This window comes from Hemitrygon akajei, chromosome 6 (genome assembly GCF_048418815.1).
Source record: "Hemitrygon akajei chromosome 6, sHemAka1.3, whole genome shotgun sequence".
NCBI classification, from domain to species: Eukaryota; Metazoa; Chordata; class Chondrichthyes; order Myliobatiformes; family Dasyatidae; genus Hemitrygon; species Hemitrygon akajei.
The window spans coordinates 186331121-186354433 of record NC_133129.1 but is presented as its reverse complement, the minus strand read 5'-3'; the positions used below and the strand labels follow the sequence as shown (position 1 = coordinate 186354433).

General features: G+C 46.8%; 1 protein-coding gene across 2 annotated transcripts in view; it reads right to left on the bottom strand.

Annotated features, from left to right (window-relative positions):
- Nucleotides 1-12043: 12043 nt before the first annotated feature.
- lrrc56 (leucine rich repeat containing 56) overlaps nt 12044-23313 on the bottom strand; it is a 351577-nt gene continuing 340307 nt past the window's right edge. For both annotated transcript variants that reach the window (XM_073049966.1, XM_073049967.1), the window contains one exon: nt 12044-12859. The gene's annotated coding sequence lies outside the window, so the exon portion shown is untranslated. The remainder of the gene's footprint in view (nt 12860-23313) is intronic.

Sequence of the window (23313 nt, the reverse complement as noted above, 5' to 3'; positions counted from 1 at the left end):
ATTTGTAGAACGCCTATGAGTTGGCTTTCTAGAGCAGCTTGTGGTTGAGCTCATGAGGGGAAAGACAATTCCAAATTGGGTCTTGTGCAATGAATTGGATTTGATTAGGGAGCTTAGAGTAAATAACCCTTGAGGTAGTGATCATAATATGATGGAATTCACCCTGCAGTTTGAGAGGGAAAAGATTAAATTGGACGCATCAGTATTTGAATAAAGGGAATTACAGTGGCATGAGAGAGGAGCTGGCCAAAGTTGATGGAAGGGACTCTAGCAGGGGTGATGTCAGAACAGTAATGCTGGAGTTTCCGGGGGCAATTTGGAATACACAGGATAAAAACAGGAGAATGAGAAAATGTGGCTGATAAAGGAAATCAAAGACAGCACAAAAGCAAAAGAGGGCATATAATAGAGCAAAAATTAGTGGGAAGTTAGAAGATTGGGTTTTGAATGTGGTAGCTGAAAAGATTGTGGTGGCACCTTTCAAGAATCAGTAGATTCTCATATAGTTCCAGATGGCTGGAAAATTGCAAATGTCACTCCACCCTTCAATAAAGGAGGGACACAGAATAAGAAAAGAAATTATAGGCCTGGTAGCCTGACTTCAGTGATTGGGAAGACATTATTAAGGGTGAGGTTTCGGGCTACGTGGAGGCACCTCATAAAATTGGCCAAAGTCAGCATGGTTTCATACAACATAGAAAACCTACAGCACAATACAGGCACTTCAGCCCACAAAGCTGTGCCGAACATGTCCTTACATTAGAAATTACCTAGGGTTACCCACAGCCCTCTATTTTTCTGAGCTCCATATACCTGTCCAGGAGTCTCTGAAGAGACCCTATCGTATCCGCCTCCACCACCGTTGCCAGCAGCCCATTCCACACACACACTACTCTGCAAGATCCCTCTGATCTTCCACACTGCCAAGAGTCTTACCATTAATGCTATGTTCTCCATCATATTTGACCTACCAAAATGAACCACCTCACACTTATCTGAGTTGAACTCCATCTGCCACTTCTCAGCCCAGTTTTGCATCCCATCAATGTCCTGCTGTAACCTCTGACAGCCCTGCACACTATCCACAGCATCTCCAACCTTAGTGTCATCAGCAAACTTACTAACCCATCCCTCCACTTCCTCATCCAGGTCATTTATAAAAATCACACAGTAGGGGTCCCAGAACAGATCACTGAGGCGCCACACTGGTCACCGGCCTCCATGCAGATTATGACCTGTCTACAACCACTGTTTGCCTTCTGTGGGCAAGCCAGTTCTGAATCCACAAAGCAATTTCCCCTTGGATCCCATGCCTCCTTACTTTCTCAATAGCCTTGCATGGGGTTCCTTATCAAATGCCTTGCTGAAATCCATATACACTACATCTACGGCTCTACCTTCATCAATGTGTTTAGTCACATCCTCAAAAAATTCAATCAGGCTCATAAGGCTTTGACAAAGCCATGCTGACTATTCCTAATCATATTATGCCTCTCCAAATGTTCATAAATCCTGCTTCTCAGGATTTTCTCCATCAACTTACCAACCACTTAAGTAAGACTCATTGGTCGATAATTTCCTGGGCTATTCCTACTCCCTTTATTGAATAAGGGAACAACATCTGCAATCCTCCAATCCTCCGGAACCTCTCCCGTCCTCATTGATGACACAAAGATCATTGCCAGAGGCACAGAAATCTCCTCCCTTGTTTCCCACAGTAGCCTGGGGTACATCCTGTCCGGTCCCGGTGACTTATCCAACTTGATGCTTTCCAAGAGCTCCAGCACACCCTCTTTCTTAATAACTACATGCTCAAGCTTTTCAGTCCACTGCAAGTCATCCCTACAATCACCAAGATCCTTTTCCGTAGTGAATACCGAAGCAAAGTTTTCATTAAGTACCTCTGCCATCTCCTCCAGTTCCACACACACTTTTCCACTGTCACACTTGATTGGTCCTATTCTCTCATGTCTTATCCTCTTGCTCTTCACATACTTGTAGAATGCCTTGGGGTTTTCCTTAATCCTGTCCACCAAGGCCTTCTCATGGCTCCTTCTGACTCTCCTAATTTCATTCTTAAGCTCCTTCCTGCTAGCCTTATAATCTTCTAGATCTCTATCATTACCTAGTTTTTTGAAGCTTTCGTAAGCTCTTTTCTTGACTAGATTTACAACAGCCTCTGTCACCACGGTTCCTGTAGCCTACCATCCTTTCCCTGTCTCATTGGAACGTATATACGCAGAACCCCATGCAAATATCTCCTGAATATTTGCCACATTTCTTCCCTGAGAACATCTGTTTCCAATTTATGCTTCCAAGTTCCTGCCTGATAGCCTTATATTTCCCCTTACTCCAATTAAACGTTTCCCTAACTTGTCTGTTCCTATCCCTCTCCAATGCTATGGTAAAGGAGATAGAATTGTGGTCACTATCTTCAAAATGCTCTCCCACTGAGAGACTTGACACCTGACCAGGTTCATTTCCCAATACCAGATCAAGTACAGCCTCCCCTCTTGTAGGCTTATCTACATATTGTGTCAAGAAACTTTCCTGAACACACCTAACAAACTCCACCCCATCTAAACCCCTCACTTCAGGGAGATGCCAATCAATATTTGGGAAAGTATTATCTCCCACCACAACAACCCTGTTACTTCTGCACCTATAGTCTATTATTACTTTTTTCCAGAATCTGTCTCCTATCTGGTCCTCAATGTCCCTGTTACTGCTTGGTGGTCTACAAAAAACACCCAGTAGAGTTATTGACCCCTTCCTGTTCCTAACTTCCACTCACAGAGGCACCATAGACAACCCCTCCATGACTTCCTCCTTTTCTGCAGCCGTGATACTATCTCTGATCAACAGTGCCACGCCCCACCTCTTTTGCCTCCCTCCCTGTCCTTTCTGAAACATCTAAAACCCGGCACTTGAAGTGACAATTCCTGTCCCTGAGCCATCCAAGTCTCTGTAATGGCCACCACATCATATCTCCAAGTACTGATCCACACTCTAAGCTCATCCGCTTTGTTCACAACACTCCTTGCATTAAAATAGACACATCTCAAACCATCGGGTCTGAGTGCATCCCTTCTCTATCACCTGCCTATCCTCCCTTTCACACTGTCTACAAACTTTCTCTATTTGTGAGCCAACCTCCCTTTCCCCCATCACTTCAGTTCGGTTCCCACCCCCCAGGAATTCTATTTTAAACTCTCCCCAGTAGCCTTAGCAAACCTCCCTGCCAGGATATTGGTCCCCTTGGGATTCAAGTGCAACCCGTCCTTTTAGTATAGGTCACACCTGCCTTGAAAGGGGTTCCAATGATCTAGAAATCTGAATCCCTGACCCCTGCTCCAATCCCTCAGCCATGCATTTATCCTCCATCTCATCCTATTCCTATTCTCACTGTCACATGCCACAGGCAGTAATCCCGAGATTATTACCTTTGAGGTCCTGCTTCTCAACTTCCTTCCTAACTCCCTGTAATATGTTTTCAGGACCTCCTCCCTCTTCCTACCTATGTCGTTGGTACCAATATGTACCACGACCTCTGGCTGTTCTCCTTCCCACTTCAAGATATCATGGACGCGATCGGAAACATCCCAGACCTTGGCACCTGGGAGGCAAACTACCATCTGTGTCCACAGAATCACCTGTCTGACCCCCTAACTATAGAGTCCCCTGTCACTGCTGCCATCCTTTTCCTTTCCCCACACTTCTGAGCCACAGGGTCAGAGTCTGTGCCAGAGGCCTGGCCACTGCACTTCCCCCAGGTAGGCCGTCTCCCCCCAACAGTACTCAAACAGGAGTACATATTGCTAAGGGGGACAGCCACTGGGGTACTCTCTAGCATCTGCTTCTTGCCCTTCCCTCTGCTGACTGTTACCCACGGATCAGTCTCCTGAGGCCCCAGAGTGACTACCTGCCTATAGCTCCTCTCTATCACCTCCTCACTCTCCATGACCAGATGAAGGTCATCGAGCTGCATCTCCAGTTCCCTTCCTTAAGGGAAATATTGCCAGGCAACTCTGTTGGAATTCTTTGAGGAAATAACAGGCAGGATAGACAAAGGAGAGTCAGTGGATGTTGTTTATTTGGATTTTCAGAAGGTATTTGATAAGGTGCTGCACATGAGGCTGCTAAACAAGATAAGAGTCTATGATATTACAGGAAAGATACTAGCATTGACAGAAGACTGACTGACTGGCAGGAGGCAAACAGTGGGAATAAAGGGAACCTTTTCTGGTTGGTTGTCAGTAACTAGTAGTATTCTGCAAGGGCAGTGGGACCACTTCTCACATTATATGTCAGTGATCTGGATGAAGGAATTGATGGCTTTGTGGCCAAGTTTGCAGGTGATACAAAAATAGGTGGAAGGGCAGGTAGTTTTGAGGAAGCAGGGACTCTGCTTAAGGACTTGGACAGATTAGGAGAATGGGCAAAGAAGTGGCAGATGGAATACAGTGTAGAGAAGTGTATGGTCATGCACTTTGGTAGAGGGAATAAAGATGTGGACTGTTTTCTAAACAGGAAAAAAAATCAAAAATCAGAGGTGCAAAAGGACTTGGGAATCCTTGTGCAGGATTCCCGCAAGGTTAACTTGTAGGCTGAGTTGGTGATAAGGAAGGCAAATGTAATGTTAGCATTCATTTTGAGAGGACTAGAATATAAGAGCAAAGATATGATGCTGAGCCTTTATAAGGCATTGGTCAGACTGCACTTGGAGTATTGTGAAAAGATGTGCTGGCATTGGAGAGGATCCAGAGGAGGTTTACAAGAATGGTTCCAGGAATGAAAGGGTTAATACATGAGAAGTGTCTGATAGCTGTGGACCTGTATTTGCTGGAGTTTAGAAGATCCCATTGAAACCTATTGAATATTGAAAGGCCTAGACAGAGTAGATGTAGATAGAATGTTTCCTACAGTGGGGAAGTCTAGGACTAGAGGGCACTGCCTTGGAATAGAAAGGCATCCACTTAGAACAGAGAACAGGATGAATTTCTTTAGTCAGAGAGTAGTGAATTTGTGGAATTCATTGCTACAGATAGCGTGGAGGCCAAGCCATTGGGTTTATTTAAAGCAGAGGTGGATAGTAAGGGCATCAGAGGTGATGGGAAGAAGGCAGGAAAATGGGTTTGAGATGGATGATAAATCAGCCATCACTCAATGGGCCAGATTGCCTAATTCTGCTCCCGATAATCAGAGGTTGTCTCTGAGAAGCTGGTTCACTTCCTCCATTCCCAATAAGACTGGAATTAAGCCACCCTTAACCTCAAATTCATCTTTGTCAGGGCATTTGGAACAATTGAATTAACTGGAAAAATATGAAATGTTTCCGTCAGTGAGTGAGGCTGGTAACTTATCCTAAATTTGGGGGCAGCAAGGTAGTCCAGCGGTTATCACAACACCAGTGATCTTGTTTCAATTCCTACCTGCTGTTTGCAAAGGGGGCTGATGAGGTGTCTTGGCCTGAAACATCGACTGTTTATTCACTTCCATAGATGCTGCCTGATCTGCTGAGTTCCTCCAGCATTTTGTGTTTTCCTCTAGAATTTCAGCATCTGCAGAATCTCGTGTTTACGTAATGAGTTTCTCCCATGACCGCGTGTGTTTCATCCAGGTGCTCCCACATTCTAACGACAGGTTAATGGGTCACATGGTGCTCAATTCACTGGGTCTAAACTCAAGAACATGCCCCTCCAACACCACCATGGCAACACATTCAGTGGTACAAGGAGGTATTTCCCTCTTCACCCCTGCCCACGTGCTCCAGGACAGCCTTGGCAGTGACAGACCCAATAATGAACATGCAGTATAGGAATAGGCCCTTCGGCCTAAATAAATGGTCAACTAAACTACGTAGTTCCTTCTACCTACACAATATCCCTACCTTTCCATTTTCCTCACATTCAATTTCTTTAGCCAGAGGGTGGTGAATCTGTGAAATTCTTTGCTAACGGCAGCTGTGGAGCCAGCTCTTTACGTATATTTAAGGCAGGTATGGATAGATTCTTGATTGGTCAGGGCATGAAGGGATATGGGGAGAAAGCAGGAGATTGGGGCTGAGAGGAAAATTGGATCAGCCATGATGAAATGGCAGAGCAGACTCGATGGGCCAAATGGCCTAATTCTGCTCCTATGTCTTATGGTCTGATGTTTAGACATTGTGTGAGGCCAGCACCTTCAACCTGTGGAGGGAACGATTGTGTTGACATTTGGAACTGGAGGCTGATTCCTGGGACCACACAGAGAGCCTGACTCAGTTGTGGACAGAGCACACCTCGTCCTAACACCTGACCCTGACACCCACCTCCTCTTCCATTTCCAAAGGAGGATTATTCAGTGATTACACGATCAGGTGAATGCAATATTACAGGACTTCAGATGATACATGTCACAAATAAAGCTGATCTTTACACACTATTTACAATGATAACACAGCCAATCTCTGATCACAGCACACTTGAGGCCCTGTAGACTTAACCGATCCTGGAAATCCCCCCACTGTACACATAGGGACTATCTGCTCCTTCTCCAATGTAACCCCAGAAGAGGGGCAGGCTGCTGGCTCGGGCAAAGCCTTTGACTGCCCATGCCTGAACCCATGAAGGGCAGCTTGGACAGATACAAGAGTGACCCTGCTCACCCACCCCCACAACATGGAAGAGCTAGAACAGCAGTGGCATATTCCAAGACATGCCAATGATATTAAATCTGGTTCTGATTCTGAGATCTGTGGCTGTGATGATCTACAGCCAGCAGAAGGCCACGGTGAGCAGGTACCAAGCGAACCTCGTGCACCACTGTTGTTTGGTCTCCGCATTAAACTGGAGACATCAGTCATTCTCACTCCCTCTGCATTTTATTCAATCCTGGCAGAACCTGCCAGCCTCATTCCTGCCCATCTATTTTTACATCTGCCAAGGACACCAATCTTGTGCAAGCCAGCATAAAAGCAATATTGAAAAAAATACCAGCAGGAAACTAGAGGAATTGGAAGCATTTTAAAACCAATATGACAACTAAAAAGCAATAAGGGGAGACCGCCCTTCAGTGCCATCCTCCCTCAGTACAGTCCCTCCCACAGTAACCCTCCCTCAGTACCACCCCTCCCACAGTGACCCTCCCTCAGTACCGCCCATCCCAGTGACCCTCCCTCAGTACAGTCCCTCCCACAGTGACCCTCCCTCGGTACCAGCCCCTCCCACTGTGACCCTCCCTCGGTACCACCCCTCCCAGTGACCCTCCCTCAGTACAGTCCCTCCCAGAGTGACCCTCCCTCAGTACAGTCCCTCCCACAGTGACCCTCCCTCAGTACCACCCCTCCCACAGTGACCCTCCCTCAGTACCAACCCTCCCACAGTGCCCCTCCCACAGTGACTGTCCCTCAGTACCGTCCATCCCACAGTGACCCTCCCTCGGTACCACCCATCCCACAGTGACCCTCCCTCAGTACCATCCCTCCCACAGTGACCCTCCCTCAGTACCACCCATCCCATAGTGACCCTCCCTCAGTACCGCACCTCCCAAAGTGACCCTCCCTCAGTACCATCCCTCCCACAGTGACCCTCCCTTGGTACCAACCCTCCCACGGTGTGACCCTCCCTCAGTACCCGCCCATCCCACAGTGTGACCCTCCTTCGGTACCCGCCCATCCCAGTGACCCTCCCTCGGTACCACCCCTCCCACAGTGACCCTCCCTCAGTACCTCCCATCCCACAGTGACCCTCCCTCGGTACCACCCCTCCCACAGTGACCCTCCCTCAGTACCTCCCATCCCACAGTGACCCTCCCTTGGTACCACCCCTCCCACAGTGACCCTCCCTCAGTACCCGCCCCTCCAAGTGACCCTCCCACAGTACCCGCCCATCCCACAGTGACCCTCCCTCAGTACCTCCCATCCCACAGTGACCCTCCCTTGGTACCACCCCTCCCACAGTGACCCTCCCTCAGTACCGCCCCTCCAAGTGACCCTCCCACAGTACCCGCCCATCCCACAGTGTCCCTCCCTCGGTACCCGCCCATCCCAGTGACCCTCCCTCAGTACCCGCCCATCCCAGTGACCCTCCGTCAGTACCACCCCTCCCTCAGTGACGCTCCCTCAGTACCGCCCATCCCAGTGACCCTCCCTCAGTACCACCCCTCCCTCAGTGACCCTCCCTCGGTACCGCCCATCCCAGTGACCCTCCCTCAGTACCGCCCATCCCAGTGACCCTCCCTCAGTACCACCCCTCCCTCAGTGACCCTCCCTCAGTACCCGCCCATCCCAGTGACCCTCCCTCAGTACCCGCCCATCCCAGTGACCCTCCGTCAGTACCACCCCTCCCTCAGTGACCCTCCCTCAGTACCCGCCCATCCCAGTGACCCTCCCTCAGTACCGCCCATCCCACAGTGATCCTCCCTCAGTACCGCCCCTCCCTCGGTGCCACCCCTCCCTCAGTACCGCCCATCCCACAGTGACCCTCCCTCAGTACCACCCATCCCAGTGACCCTCCGTCGGTACTGCCCCTCCCTCAGTGTGACCCTCCCTCAGTACCTCCCATCCCACAGTGACCCTCCCTCGGTACCACCCATCCCAGTGACCCTCCCTCGGTACCCGCCTCTCCCACAGTGTGACCCTCCCTCAGTACCTCCCATCCCACAGTGACCCTCCCTCAGTACCACCCCTCCCACAGTGTGACCCTCCCTCAGTACCCGCCCATCCCAGTGACCCACCCATCCCACAGTGAACCTTCCTCAGTACAGCCCCTCCCACAGTGTGACCCTCCCTCAGTACCACCCATCCCAGTGACCCTCCCTCAGTACTGCCCCTCCCACAGTGTGACCCTCCCTCGGTACCGCCCATCCCAGTGACCCTCCCTCGGTACCCGCCCCTCCCACAGTGTGACCCTCCCTCAGTACCTCCCATCCCACAGTGACCCTCCCTCAGTACCACCCATCCCACAGTGACCCTCCCTCAGTACCCGCCCCTCCCAGTGACCCTCCCTCGGTACCGCCCATCCCACAGTGACCCTCCCTCAGTACCACCCATCCCACAGTGACCCTCCCTCAGTACCACCCCTCCCTCAGTGTGACCCTCCCTCAGTACCACCCCTCCCACAGTGACCCTCCCTCAGTACCACCCCTCCCACAGTGACCCTCTCTCAGTGTGACCCTCCCTCAGTACCACCCCTCCCACAGTGACCCTCCCTCAGTACCACCCCTCCCACAGTGACCCTCCCTCGGTACCACCCCTTGATATCGGCAGTGCCAGTAAGCATGTACAGACAACAGCATCCGTTTCTTCAGGGAAACATTTGGGAAGCAGCAGCAATTCAGTAATTTACAGTAAAAATAAATACTATTATAATCAAAACTCCACATCGTTCAGTTTGACCAGGTTCAGCTGAAGTATGGCAGGACATGGTGTTTATTACAGTCTGTCCCTGTGGAGAGTAGTGAGGACACTGTATATTATTCATGTTCAAGTTTATTGTCACCTGACTGTACATATATACAACCCAACAAAACAACGTCCCTCTGGACCACGGTCACCCACAATACATATATACAACCCAACAAAACAACGTTCCTCTGGACCACGGTCACCCACAATACATATATACAACCCAACGAAACAACGTCCCTCCAGACCACGGTCACCCACAATACATATATACAACCCAACAAAACAACGTTCCTCTGGACCACGGTCACCCACAATACATATATACAACCCAACGAAACAACGTTCCTCTGGACCACGGTCACCCACAATACATATATACAACCCAACAAAACCACGTTCCTCCGGACCACGGTCACCCACAATACATATATACAACCCAACAAAACAACGTTCCTCTGGACCACGGTCACCCACAATACATATATACAACCCAACGAAACAACGTTCCTCTGGACCACGGTCACCCACAATACATATATACAACCCAACAAAACAACGTTCCTCTGGACCACGGTCACCCACAATACATATATACAACCCAACAAAACAACGTTCCTCTGGACCACGGTCACCCACAATACATATATACAACCCAACAAAACAACGTTCCTCTGGACCACGGTCACCCACAATACATATATACAACCCAACAAAACAACGTTCCTCTGGACCACGGTCACCCACAATACATATATACAACCCAATGAAACAACGTTCCTCCAGACCCCGGTCACCCACAATACATATATACAACCCAACGAAACAACGTTCCTCCGGACCACGGTCACCCACAATACATATATACAACCCAACAAAACAACGTTCCTCTGGACCACGGTCACCCACAATACATATATACAACCCAACGAAACAACGTTCCTCTAGACCACGGTCACCCACAATACATATATACAACCCAACGAAACAACGTTCCTCTGGACCACGGTCTCCCACAATACATATATACAACCTAATGAAACAACGTTCCTCTGGACCACGGTCACCCACAATACCTATATACAACCTAATGAAACAATGTTCCTCTGGACCCCAGTCACCCACAATACATATATACAACCTAACGAAACAACGTTTCTCCGGACCACGATCAACCACAATACATATATACAACCCAACGAAACAGCGTTCCTCTGGACCACGGTCACCCACAATATATATATACAACCCAACGAAACAGCGTTCCTCTGGACCACGGTCACCCACAATACATATATACAACCTAACGAAACAACGTTCCTCTGGACCACGGTCACCCACAATACATATATACAACCTAACGAAACAACGTTCCTCCGGTCCACGGTCACCCGCAATACATATATACAACCCAACGAAACAACGTCCCTCTGGACCACGGTCACCCACAATACATATATACAACCCAACGAAACAACGTCCCTCTGGACCACGGTCACCCACAATACATATATACAACCCAACGAAACAACGTTTCTCTGGACCATGGTCACCCACAATACATATATACAACCCAACGAAACAACATTCCTCTGGACCACGGTCACGCACAATACATATATACAACCCAACGAAACAACGTTCCTCCAGACCACGGTCACCCACAATACATATATACAACCAAACAAAATAATGTTCCTCTGGACCATGGTGCACCCCTCAATACACATACAGCAAATATTGACAGAATTACCCCTGGAATCACTGACACTTCTCTGTGTTGGGTCAAGGCCAATGCCTTGTACAAGTTGGCCATGTCACTCTCCAGCACACTCCCTCACAGAGCTCAGTACATCCCGTGGTGTCAATGACAGGAAGCATCCAACAGTGTTTCCCAACCTCACCCGTAACCCAGGGCCGATGCACAGCTGGGTCTCTGACTGGCTGCTGGGTCCAGGGACTGCCTTAGTATGGGGAGTAGGAGAGGTTCCCAGAAGTGTAAGGGAAATGACATTGTCTGTATTTCAAAGGACATCATGCAGTCACTGCATGAACATAGTCCTTTCCTCCTAAGGAACAGTCCTACGTTAATTATACAAACACAGGAAAGAATTCAGTCTACGGGAGAGATCTTGTTTGTACTACTGTCCTCTCAAGTCCAAATGTAGCTAAATCAAAATGACCGACAGTTCTTCACCAAATTCACACAGTGTTGTGTGTAAAACTGAAGGCGAAGTGGTTAGCTGCCGTTTCTCGTTCAGCTGAAGTAGTGTTTGTGAGTTACGAAGCAGGGGGCTGGAGGTGCTGTTTTCAGTGTTCTCTCCCCTTTGATCAGTGTGCGCGCTGGAGAGGCCCACTTTACACTTGAATAGCATGGTCTATTTATGATCACTCTGACAATAGTACAGCTCTGTCAGAAATGGACGTCATTTACATTTCAAAGTGGAGCAGAGAATGAGAAGAGATTACAGCGTACACTGAGGCACAGAATGTAGACGGTTCATACACCCACTGTTTACCCTGTTTCATGTGTATGTAGAAGTGTGTGCTCACGGGCTGCTTTGTTAGTATAATAATACAACTTGGACAATTCTACGTGGGTGATTTCTTAATAAAAGTTCTATCTAACACAGGAATGGTAGCCAATTACTGACCTGATATTTAACACACCACTCTTTATTCCACAAGCCTTTTTCTACACTCAGTGGCCACTTTATTAGATACACCTGTACACCTGCTCATTAATGTAAATATCTAATTTGCCAATTGTGTGACAGCAACTCATGCAGACATGGTTAAGAGGTTCAGTTGTTCAGACCAAACATCAGAATGGGGAAGAAATGTGCTCTGAGTGACTTTGACAGTGGAATGATTGTTGGTGCCAGACGCGGTGGTTTGGGTATCTCAGAAACTGCTGATCTCCTGGGATTTTCATGCACAACAATCTCAGAGTTTGCAGAGAATGTCGTGAAATACAGAGAACATCCAGTGAGCGGCAGTTCTGTGGGTGAAAATACCTTGTTAATGAGAGAGGTCAGAGGAGAATGGCCAGACAGGTTCAAGCTGATAACAAGGCACAGTAGCTCAAGTAACCACAGGTTACAATGGTGGTGTGGAGAAGAGCATATTGAATGCACAACATGTCGAACCTTGAGAACTATGAACATCCACTCAGTAACAGATAACGTTTCAGGAATTCAAGTGCTGTTCATCACTAAATCCTCTTAGAAAAGAGCAGGAAATCTTCACAGCAGGCCTGTAATGTGATTGTACATTTGTTGGGCTCTACAACCAGCATAAATATCAAAAGAGATTGTGGGTGCCTGGTATACATGTAGGCACTGGCTCTGTTCCATTGAAAGGGCTTTGGGAGAGATACCATCACTGTGATCTTCACCTCCTCTGCGTGCTTCAGTTACAACCCAGCTGAAATGAACGGCATCACTTCAGATCGACAGGAGCAGATTGCCAGTCCTATAAAAAAATAGTTGTAAGTGAATTGTAGTTCAAGGTCACACACGCATTGATGACAATGACATAAGATTGAGTGTCAGTTTTAGCCAAGGTGGAATGGCTAATCGAAGGGGGCGTAATTTTAAAGTGTATGGGGAGCAATGTTGGAGCTAGGTATTATTTTACAGAGACTGATAAGTACATGGAACGCCTTGCCAAGGGTGGTGGTAGAGGCAGATACAATAGGGACATTTAGGTGACACTTAGATTAGCACATGGATAGAAAAAAATGGAAGATACAAGACTATAAGACACAGAAGCAGAATTAGGCCATTTGGCCCATTGAGTCAGTTCTGCCATTCAGTCCGGCTGATCTTTTTTCCTCCTCCTCAGCCCCATTCCTCGGCCTTCTCCTTGTAACCTTTGATGACATGGCCAATCAAGAACTTATCAATGTCTGTCTTATATGATTGATCGGGACATCAGAGGATATGGAGAGAAGGCAGGTGTATGGGGTTGAGTGCGATCCAGGATCAGCCATGATGAAATAGTGGAGCAGACTCAATGGGCTGAATGGCCTAATTCTGCTCTTGTATTAAATATAACTAATGACCTGACCTCCACAGCTGCCTGTGGTAACAAATTCCAGAAATTCACCAACCTCTGGCAAAAGAAATTTCTCTGCATCTGTTTTAAATGGATACTCACCTATCCTGAGGCAGTGCCCTTTTGTCCTGGACTCCCCACCATGGGAAACATCCTTTCCACATCTGCTCTGTCTAGACCTTACAGTATTTGAAAGGTTTCAATGAAATCCCCCCACATCCTTCTAAATTCCAGGGCGTACAGGTGCAGAGCCATCAAACGTGCCTCATATGATAACCCTTTTATTCCTGGAATCATTCTTGTAAACCTACTCTGAACCCTCTCCAATGCCAGCACATCTTTTCTTAGATAAGGAGCCCAAAACTGTTCTCAATACTCAAAGTGAGGCCTCACCAGTGTCTTCTAAAGCCTCAGCATCACATTCGTACTCTTATATTCTAGACCTCTTGAAGTGAATGCTAATAATGCATTTGCCTTCCTCACCACTGACTCAGTCTGCAAGTTAACCTTTTGGTTGTTCTGCACGAGGACTCTTAAGTCCCTTTGCATCTCAGATTTTTGGACTTTCTCCCCATTTAGAAAATAGTCTGCACATTTATCTCTTCTACCAGAGTGCATGACCGTGCATTTTTCAACACTGTATTTCATTTGTCACTTTCCTGCCCATTCTCCTAACCTGTCTATATCCTTCTGCAGACTACCTGTTTTCACTACAAGTCTTCATATCATCTGCAAAACTTCTCAACAAAGCTATCTATTCCATCATCCAAATCATTGATCTGCAGTATAAAAAGAAGCAGTCCCAAAACCAGCTCCTGCAGAACACCATTAGTTACTGGCAACCAACCAAAGAACCTTTTCATTCCCACTCGCTGCCTCCTACTTATCAGCCAATTCTCTAACCATGCCAGTACCTTTCCCATAATCCCATGGGCTCTTAAACTGGTAAGCAGTCTTGTGCATGGCACCTTATCAAAGGCCTTCTGAAAATCCAAATATACAACATCCACTGCATCCCCTTTCTCTATCCTACTTGTAATCTCCTCAAATAATTCCAACAGGTTCATCAGGCAAGATTTTCCCTTAAGAAAACCATGCTAGTTTTGTTCTATCTTGTCCTGTGTCACCAAGTACTCCATAACCTCATCCTTAACAATTGACTCCAACATCTTCCCAACCACTGAGGTCAGACTAACTGGTCTATAATTTTCTTTCTGCGGCCTCCCTCCTTTCTTAAAAAGTGCAGTGATGTTTGCAATTTTCCAGTCTTCTGGCACCATGCCAGAGTCCAATAATTTTCGAAAGATCATTACTAATGCCTCCACAATCTCTACCGCTACCTTTTTCAGAACCCTAGGGTACTGTTCATCTGGTCCGAGTGACTTATGTACCCTTGGGTCTTTCAGCTTTTTGAGCACCTTCACCCTTGTAATAGTAACTGCACTTACTTCTCTTCCCTCACACCCTTCAACATCTGGCACACTGCTAGTTTCTTCCACAGTGAAGACTGATGCAAAATATTTATTTAGTTCATCTGCCATCCCCTTGTCCCGTTATTATTTCTCCGGCCTCATTTTCTAGCAGTCCTATATCCATTCTCATTTCTCTTTTATTTTTTAAATACTCGAAAAAGCTTTTTCTGTCCACCTTGATATTGTTTGCTAGTTTGCTTCCATATTTCATCATTTCCCTCCTAATGATTATTTTGGTTGCTTTCTGTGTTTTTAAAAGCTTCCAAATCCTCTATCTTGCAGCTAATATTTGGTTTGTTGTATGCCCTCTCTTTTGCTTTTACATAACCTTTGATATCTCTTGTCAGCCACGGTTGTACAATTTTGCCATTTGAGTAAACACAAAGTACACTGCCGATGCTGTGGTCAAATCATCACATAAAATCAAGCTGGATGAACTCAGCAGGTCGGGCAGCATCCGTTGAAATGAGTAGTCGACGTTTCAGGCCGAGACCCTTCGTCAGGACTGAAGGAGGAGGGGGCAGGGGCCCCGTAAAGAAGGTGGGGGGAGGGTGGAAAACCAATCAGAGGAAAGATCAAGGGGTGGGGGAAGGGAAGCAGGAATCCTGCAGCTTCCTCATTTTTCCCAGAAACTCATTGCTGCTCTGCTGACATCCCTGCCAGCATCTCCTTCCAATTTACTCTGGCCAACTCCTCTCTCATACCACTGTAATTTATTTTATTCCACTGAAATACCACGTCAGACTTTACTTTTCCTTATATGTATGAAGGAAGGGTTAAGATTGATCTTGGAGCAGGTTAAAAGGTCAACACAACATTGTGAGCAGAAGGGCCTATACTGTGGTGTGCAGTCATAGAATACTACAGCCAGGAACAGGCCCTTTGGCCCATATATTCTGTCAATCCCACCAACCTGCACCTGGACCATAGCCTTCCATACCCCTCCCATCATGTACCCATCAAAATATCTCATATGTTTAAACTGAGCCTGCGTCCACCATTTCTACTGGTAACTCATTCCACACTCTCATCACCCTTTGAATGAAATTCCTCCTCATGCCCCCATGACCTCTCGTTGTAGTCCCACCCAAACTCAGTGGGAAAAGTCTGCTTGCATTTACCCTATGTATAACCCTCTATCAAATCTCCCCTCTTTGGCTAATGTTCTTGGGAATAAAGTCCTAATCTATTCAACCTTTCCCCATGCTCAGGTCCTCTATAGAATATAGAACATGTTTTGTGTTAATGTACTACATGCCGGTTCATAGGGCAGACAAGTGACAGATCGACAGGACACCAGGCAGAAGACCCAGGTGTTGAGGAGAAATGTGTGCAGGGAGTGATAGAGAGAGACAGAGGCAGCTGAGTGCTCACTGTGCAATCACCGGGCCTGGTTTCTGGTCACATCTACCCAGATATTGTGGGAAAGTAAATTTATTATCAAAGTACAGATATGTCACCATATACAACCTGAGATTCATTTTCTTGCAGGCATTTACAGTGAATAAAAAGACCACCATAGAATCAATGTATATAACAAGACAATAATTTGTGCAAATACAAAAAGAAAAAAAAGTTAAAACGAAGTTAAAAATTAATTGCAGAGCCCCTTGCAAGTGAGTTTGTGAGGTTGTGGAATCAGTTCAGAGTTGAAGTGAGTGAAGTTATCCTCTCTGGTTCAAGACCCTGATGGTCGTGGTGTAGTAACTGTTTGTGGAATCTGAGCCTCCAATACCTTCTCGATGGCAGCAGCGAGCAGAGAGCATGGCCTGGATGGTGGGGTTTTGATAATGGATGCTGCTTTCCTGCGACACGCCATGTTGATGTGCTATTACCAAACTTAATCACAAAACTAGAACTAGAGGCTGAACAACAAACAGCATCTGTGGAGCAAAGGACAAGGTCGGCATTGGGGGAGAAATGCGTAATTGTGAAGGGGTGTGTTAGTAGGATAAGGCATGGAGACAGAGAGATGGATTTCTCTGCAGGTCATGGAGGGGCAGGGGTCACTGACACATCTGGAACACACACAGCTATGTCATCCACTCACCCTTTGGTAAAGGCTTTGTGCCACAACCAAGCCAGGATCTTGTTTTTAACCATGTTCAGCTCAGCTGTACAGAATTAAATCATGACTCCACTCTGATTACAGAACAAGTAATTTCCCAAATAATGGGGTGAGTCATTCGATTATCGGCAAGAATGATGGCATTTAAACTGACAAATACTGCTTGCTAATGCCTAGATATTAGTCTGAGGTGGACTTAAATATACGAAGAGTGGTATATATACAAACAATTTATCCCCAGACATGGGCATTTATTGTAAAATGTTTCTGAAGCCACTTGATGTTTTTTCACATGAAAGAATTCAATAAAATCTAGTCCAATGGTACATTTAAAATAGAGCTAGAATTGTACAGTGGCTCATCAAGTCGAATGGGAGGAAAATGGAGGGATTAATTGCTCACTGCTTTCTCCACAATATCGTAGGCTGAAGGGCCTGTTCCTGTGCTGTAGTGTCCATGTTCTATCTACTACCCTACCTTCATCTATCCCTTAACTTAGCTCTTTGAAAAACTCCAAAGCATTCATCACTCCTCCAAATTTTACATAGAACATAGAGCAACAGTAACTCCAGCATGAACTGTCCCAAACCCGGCTGTGAAAGGAGGAGGGTTGGGTATGAACTCCCCATGGACAGTCCCAAACCCGGCTGTGAAAGGAGGAGGAACGGGTATGAACTCCCCATGGACAGTCCCAAACCCGGCTGTGAAAGGAGGAGGAATGGGTATGAACTCCCCATGGACAGTCCCAAACCCGGCTGTGAAAGGAGGAGGAACGGGTATGAACTCCCCATGGACAGTCCCAAACCCGGCTGTGAAAGGAGGAGGAATGGGTATGAACTCCCCATGGACAATCCCAAACCCGGCTGTGAAAGGAGGAGGGTTGGGTATGAACTCCCCATGGACAGTCCCAAACCCGGCTGTGAAAGGAGGAGGAATGGGTATGAACTCCCCATGGACACTCCCAAACCCGGCTGTGAAAGGAGGAGGGCTGGGTATGAACTCCCCATGGACAGTCCCAAACCCGGCTGTGAAAGGAGGAGGGTTGGGTATGAACTCCCCATGGACAGTCCCAAACCCGGCTGTGAAAGGAGGAGGAACGGGTATGAACTCCCCATGGACAGTCCCAAACCCGGCTGTGAAAGGAGGAGGGTTGGGTATGAACTCCCCATGGACAGTCCCAAACCCGGCTGTGAAAGGAGGAGGGTTGAGTATGAACTCCCCATGGACAGTCCCAAACCCGGCTGTGAAAGGAGGAGGGTTGGGTATGAACTCCCCATGGACAGTCCCAAACCCGGCTGTGAAAGGAGGAGGAACGGGTATGAACTCCCCATGGACAGTCCCAAACCCGGCTGTGAAAGGAGGAGGGTTGGGTATGAACTCCCCATGGACAGTCCCAAACCCGGCTGTGAAAGGAGGAGGAACGGGTATGAACTCCCCATGGACAGTCCCAAACCCGGCTGTGAAAGGAGGAGGGTTGGGTATGAACTCCCCATGGACAGTCCCAAACCCGGCTGTGAAAGGAGGAGGAACGGGTATGAACTCCCCATGGACAGTCCCAAACCCGGCTGTGAAAGGAGGAGGGTTGGGTATGAACTCCCCATGGACACTCCCAAACCCGGCTGTGAAAGGAGGAGGGTTGGGTATGAACTCCCCATGGACAGTCCCAAACCCGGCTGTGAAAGGAGGAGGGTTGGGTATGAACTCCCCATGGACAGTCCCAAACCCGGCTGTGAAAGGAGGAGGGTTGGGTATGAACTCTCCATGGACAGTCCCAAACCCGGCTGTGAAAGGAGGAGGGTTGGGTATGAACTCCCCATGGACAGTCCCAAACCCGGCTGTGAAAGGAGGAGGGTTGGGTATGAACTCCCCATGGACAGTCCCAAACCCAGCTGTGAAAGGAGGAGGAACGGGTATGAACTCCCCATGGACACTCCCAAACCCGGCTGTGAAAGGAGGAGGAACGGGTATGAACTCCCCATGGACAGTCCCAAACCCGGCTGTGAAAGGAGGAGGAACGGGTATGAACTCCCCATGGACAGTCCCAAACCCGGCTGTGAAAGGAGGAGGGTTGAATATGCCATTAGCAACCCCATCCTGTAAAAACTCAGACCTACAGAAACAGAAACAGAAGCTCCAAAGATCTCATCCTTGGGAGATGGAGGATCTTTGCCTGGAAGGTATATGAAGTCATGTGGTGAAATCAGAACCCACAGGGGTTGATCAATCTTCAATTGGCCCAGGATAGAGGACTCTGGTGAGCTGGTAATAGCCTGGTAATAGGCTTAAGAAGGAGAATAGAACAAGCAATGGATAGGCAATTTGGTTCATGCTGTTGGTCTTGATTCCAACTTATGTTCGACAACCCTACCTTTGAAGAAAGAGATTCTGACTATAAACCCCATCCAGGCCTCTCATAAATTTTAAAACTTGCATGGTCCTGTTGCTACAAAACAATAAAGGTTACATCATGTCAGTGATCATAAACCTGATTCTGAATGAGCAGCCAACATTGACATAGAACACTGTATCAGGCTCTTCGGCCCACCATATCTATGCTGAACATCAAGCTCATTGACACTAATCCAACTTGCTTGGATGAATCCCACATCCCTCTGTGCCCTGATCAATCAGAGATTGTTCAACGTTGTTGCTGTTCCTGCCTCCAGCACCTCCTCTGGCAGCTCATTCCACATACTGACTACTCCATGTGAACAATATACCCTTCCAATCACATTCAAATATTCTCTGTCTCAGTTTAAACCAATGGGTTAGCATGATACTCACTGTCTACCCTATCAACGGTTCTCATAATTTTATACACCCTTTAGTTTCCATCTCCCCAAAGAACACAGACCTTCAGATCATCACCATTATTTATTGGGATAGATAGATAGATGATAGATAGATAGATAGATACTTTATTCATCCCCATGGGGAAATTCAACTTTTTTCCAATGTCCCATACACTTGTTGTAGCAAAACTAATTACATACAATACTTAACTCAGTAAAAAAAATATGATATGCATCTAAATCACCATCTCAAAAAGCATTAATAATAGCTTTAAAAAGTTCTTAAGTCCTGGCGGTAGAATTGTAAAGCCTAATGGCATTGGGGAGTATTGACCTCTTCATCCTGTCTGAGGAGCATTGCATCGATAGTAACCTGTCGCTGAAACTGCTTCTCTGTCTCTGGATGGTGCTATGTAGAGGATGTTCAGAGTTATCCATAATTGACCGTAGCCTACTCAGCGCCCTTCGCTCAGCTACCGATGTTAAACTCTCCAGTACTTTGCCCACGACAGAGCCCGCCTTCCTTACCAGCTTATTAAGACGTGAGGCGTCCCTCTTCTTAATGCTTCCTCCCCAACACGCCACCACAAAGAAGAGGGCGCTCTCCACAACTGACCTATAGAACATCTTCAGCATCTCACTACAGACATTGAATGACGCCAACCTTCTTAGGAAGTACATTCGACTCTGTGCCTTCCTGCACAAGGCATCTGTGTTGGCAGTCCAGTCTAGCTTCTCGTCTAACTGTACTCCCAGATACTTGTAGGTCTTAACCTGCTCCACACATTCTCCATTAATGATCACTGGCTCCATATGAGGCCTAGATCTCCTAAAGTCCACCACCATCTCCTTGGTCTTGGTGATATTGAGACGCAGGTAGTTTGAGTTGCACCATATCACAAAGTCCTGTATCAGTTTCCTATACTCCTCCTCCTGTCCATTCCTGACACACCCCACTATGGCCGTGTCATCAGCGAACTTCTGCACATGGCAGGACTCTGAGTTATATTGGAAGTCTGATGTGTACAGGGTGAACAGGACCGGAGAGAGTACGGTTCCCTGCGGCGCCCCTGTGCTGCTGACCACCGTGTCAGACCTACAGTCTCCCAACCGCACATACTGAGGTCTATCTGTCAAGTAGATACAGCATGGAGCAGGCCTTTCTAGCTCTTTGAGCCATTCTGCCCAACAATCCCCCAATTTTAATCCTAGCCTAATCATGGGACAAGTTTACAATGACCAATTAACTGATTAACTGGTATGTCTTTGGACCGTGGGAGCAAACTGGAGCACCCGGAGGAAACATGCACACAAAGGGAAGGAATGTACAAACTTGTTTACAGAGGATGCTGGAATTGAATTTCAATGCCACGAGTGGTAACAGTGTCACTCTAACCTTTACACTACCATCATCTTAACTCAGGCCCTCCTAACCCAGCAGCGTCCTTGTGAGCCATACAGCACCAAAGTCTGCCCTTTGGCTCAACTGATACACTGCCGACCAAGTTTCCCATCTAAGCTCAACCCAAAGTGAGGGCACATAATAGAGCAAAAATTAGTGAGAAGTTAGAAGATGGGAAGTTTTTAAAATCAACAGAAGGCAACTAAAAAGTCATTTAGAGGGAGAAGATGAAATATGAAAGTATACTAGCCAATAACATCAAAGGGGATACCAAAAGTATTTTCAGAAATATAAAGAGTGAAAGAGAGGCAAGAGTAGATATCGGACTGCTAGAAAATTATACTGGAGAGATAGTAATGGGGGACAAGGAAATGGTGAATGAAAGAAATAAGTATTTTGGATCAGTCTTCACTGTTGAAGACACTAGCAGTATGCCGGAAGTTCAAGTGTGTTGGGGGCAGAAGTGAGTGCAGTTGCTATTACTGGGGAGAAGGGGCTTGGGAAACCAAAAGGGATGAAGGTAGATATGTCACCTGGACCAGATGCACTACAACTCAGGGTTCCAAAAGAGGTAGCTGAAGAGATTGTGAAGTTATTACTAATGATCATTCAAGAATTGTTAGATTCTGACATGGTTCCAGAGGACTGGAAAATTGCAAATGTCACTCCACTCTTCACGAAAGGGAAATATAGGCTGGTTAGCCTAACCTCAATGGTTGGGAAGACATTGGTGTCGACTGTTAAGGATGAAGTCTCAGGGTACTTGAATTGAATTGAATTGACCTTATTACTTACATCCTTCATACATGAGGAGTAAAAATCTTTACGTTGCGTCTCTGTCTAAATGTGCAATTTATAGTAATTTATAATAAATATTATGTACAACAGGATCGTCAATATAACATTGTAATACAATTGTGTCAGCATGAATTAAGCAGTCTGGTGGACGAAGCTGTCCCGGAACCTGGAGGTACACAATAAAATATGCCAAAGGCAGCATGGCTTCCATAAGGGAAAACTTTTCCAACAAATCTGTTGGAATTCTTTAAGGAAATAACAAGCAGGATAGGCAAAGGAGGATGTTGTGTACTTGGGTTTCCAGAAGGCCTTTGACAAGGCCATACATGAGGCTGCTTAACAAGTTAAGAGCCCATGGTATTACAGGAAGGATACGAGCATGGATACGGGATTGGCTGATTGGCAGGAGGCAAAGAGTGGGTATAAAGGGAGCCTTTTCTGGTTGGCTGTCTGGGACAACTGGTGTTCCTTCCACAGGGATCTGTGTTGGGACTGCATCTCTTTACATTATATGTTAATGATTTGGATGATGGAATTAATGGCTTTGTGGCCAGGTTTGTGGATAATATGAAGATAGGCGGAGAGGCAGGTAGTGGTGAGGAAGCTGCAGAAGGAATTAGATTAAGAGAGTGGGCAAAGAAGTGGCAGAGGAATACAGAGTCAGGAAGTGTATGATCATGCATTTTGGTAGAAAGAGTAAAAACCTGGACTATTTTCTAAACAATAAGAAAATTCAAAAATCCAAGTTGCAGAGAGAATCGGGAGTCCTCATGCAGGATTCTCTAAAGGTTAAATTGAAGTGGTAGTAGGAAAGTCACATGCAATGTTAGCATTCATTTTAAGAACACTAGAATATAAAAGCGATAGTGTAATGCTGAGGCTTTATTAGGTACTGGTGAGGCCTCACGGAATATTGTGAGCAGTTTTTGGGCCCCTTAACAAAAGAAGGATGCGCTGACATCGGAGAGGATTCACAGGAGGTTCACGAAAATGATTTTGGGAATGAAAAGGTTGATACATGAGGAGTGTTTGATGGCTCAGGCTCTGGGCCAGCACTCACTAGAGTTCAGAAGAATGGGGGCGGGGTGAACTCATTGAAACCTATCAAATGTTGCATGGCCTAAATAGAGTGAATGTGGAGAGGATGCTTCTTATAGTGGGGAAGTTTAGGACCGGGGGCACAGACTCAAAATAGAGGGATGTCCATTTAGACAGAGATGAGGAGGAATTTTTTTTAGCCAGAGGGTGGTAAATCTGTGGAATTCATTGCCACAGGCAACTTTGGAGGCCAGGTTATCGGATGTGTAGTTAAGTGGAGGTTGATAGGTTCTTGATAA